The sequence below is a fragment of the Ornithorhynchus anatinus genome, chromosome 2, assembly GCF_004115215.2.
Source record: "Ornithorhynchus anatinus isolate Pmale09 chromosome 2, mOrnAna1.pri.v4, whole genome shotgun sequence".
NCBI classification, from domain to species: Eukaryota; Metazoa; Chordata; class Mammalia; order Monotremata; family Ornithorhynchidae; genus Ornithorhynchus; species Ornithorhynchus anatinus.
The window spans coordinates 158,233,387-158,235,799 of NC_041729.1; the positions used below are offsets into that span (position 1 = coordinate 158,233,387).

The 2,413-nt window shown below is 45.5% G+C and overlaps 1 non-coding gene across 1 annotated transcript; it reads right to left on the minus strand.

Annotated features, from left to right (window-relative positions):
- Positions 1-1,355: 1,355 nt before the first annotated feature.
- LOC114809399 lies at positions 1,356-1,493 on the minus strand. Its single transcript, XR_003757186.1, has one exon. It is a non-coding gene; the product is annotated as a small nucleolar RNA SNORA7 (small nucleolar RNA).
- Between the last annotated feature and the right edge of the window lie 920 nt (positions 1,494-2,413).

A 2,413-nucleotide genomic window follows, 5' to 3' on the forward strand; every position in this document is an offset into this window, starting at 1 on the left:
CACAGTCTGTGCTGCATCTCCATTTTACAGTTGAGGAATCTGAGGCCCTGAGAAATTAGGTGACTTGCCTGAGGTCACACTGCTGGCCAATTTGGGACTAGAACTCAGGTCCTCTGACTCTTAGGCCAGGGCTCTTTCCATTAGGGCACACTTCTGGTTGGTGGGCCAGATGGTACTATATGCCGTGAACAAGGGGTACTCAGTAAACGCTGGTTGACAATGAAGAAGTGTTGGGGGTGGTCAGAAAGTCCTAGAAGTGACTTTCAGTGGAAAAATTCACTCATTAAATAGTATTTATTGAGCGCTTACTGTGTGCAAAGCACTGAACTAAGTGCCCAGCAGAGTACAATACAATGATGCCGAATTGTACAGTCCAAGCGCTTAGTACACTGCTCTGCCTACAGTAAGACCTCAAATACCACTGATTGAATGAATGAATGAATGAATAAGCAGACACATTCCCTGACCACAACAAGCCTACAGTCTAGAGGGAGCAAATCCGCTCAATTATTTAACTCGGTCATATTTATTGAGCGCTCACTGTAATGGTAATTGTGCTATTTGTTATAGTTAAGAGCAAATCTGCTCATTCATTTAACTCGGTCATATTTATTGAGCGCTCACTGTAATGGTAATTGTGCTATTTGTTATTGTTAAGTGTTTACTGTGCCAGGCACTGTCTTGAGTGCCGGGGTGGATACGAGAAAATTGGGTTGGCATCGTCCCTGTCCCACATGGGGTTTGCAATCTCATTTTTACGGTAGAGGAAATTGAGGCACGGAGAAGTGAAATGACTTGTCCAAGGTCACTCAGCAGACAAGTGGTGGAGCTGAGATTAGAAGCTGCACCCTTCTGACTCCCACACCCAGGCTCTATCCACTCCGCCATTCTGCTTCCCTATGTCCACAGCCTAATAACTCAGTTCCTTAACTGATTCAAACATCTGTTTCCGCCATGAGTTTGGAAGCTACCTGAGGGCAGAGATTCAAAGTTGCAGAGGAGGATCTGTGCAGATGAATGTATCGCAGTTTCCTCTTACATGCTCCCGGGTTTTGGGGATTTTTTGTTTATCTTTTTATGGTGTTTGTTAAGCACTTACTATGTGTCAGGCACTGTAATAAGCATCGAAGTCTTGTCGTATGCTGTTGGGTCTTCTCCGACCCATAGCGACACCACGGAAACATCTTTCCCAGAACACCCCACCTCTATCTACAATAGTTCTGGTAGTGGATCCATAGAGTTTTCATGGTAAAACTCTGGAAGTTGTTTACCCTTGCCTCCTTCCGTGCAGTCACCTCGAGTCTCCGTCCTTGACCCTCTCCCGTGCCGCTGCTGCCCAGCAGAGGTGAGTTTTGACTTGTAGCAGGTGGCTTTCCACTCACTAGCCACTGGCCAAGCTAGGGATGGAATGGGTAAGCCTCTGCTTGACTCTCCCTCCCGGAGTCGCGACTGGTAGAGTATTGGAAACTCTCCAGGTGCTATTCCGAGAGGGTCAAACATTGGGGCAAATACAAGAAAATCAGATTGGACCCAGTCCTTGTTCCACATGGGGCTCACCATCTTATTCCCCATTTCACGGATGAGCGAACTGAGGCCCAAAGAAGTGAAGCGACTTACACAGAACACGGTACTAACCACTTGGGAGAGGACAATACAACAATAAGCAGATCCATTCCCTGCCCACAGCCAGGGGGATCCTTTTTCTGGATAAGTTGGGAGACTTTTCCTGATTAATCTCTCACCTTTTCACCTTTTTTCTTCTGTCGCTTCAGGACTTCTGGGTTATCTAAGCCCTTAGAGACTCACTTCCCTCACTTTGCATGAATTATCTTTATATTCTATTGCTTCCACCTACCTGAAATTTATTTGAGTGACTCAGTCACTCTCCCACTGGATTTTCAACTCCTTGGAGGGAGCAAGCACATCTACTAACTCTGTTGTACTCTCACAAATGCTTAGCAGAATGGTCTAATAATAATATAATAATGTTGGTATTTGTTAAGCGCTTACTATGTGCCGAGCACTGTTCTAAGCGCTGGGGTAGACATAGGGGAATCAGGTTGTCCCACGTGGGGCTCACAGTCTTAATCCCCATTTTACAGATGAGGGAACTGAGGCACAGAGAAGTTAAGTGACTTGCCCACAGTCACACAGCCGACAAGTGGCAGAGCTGGGATTCGAACTCATGAGCCCTGACTCTAAAGCCCGTGCTCTTTCCACTGAGCCACGCTGCTTCTCCAGAGGTAAGTGCTCAATCAATACTAGTGAATAACAGAAGGAGGGGTGGATAAATCCTGGAAAGCAAATATCGCCTTCTGGATAAATGTCGCTAAAGTAAGAGTTGCTAAGGTTCATGGAATAATGATAATAATGATTACAAATGATAACCAAATGATAACAAATTGATAACAAA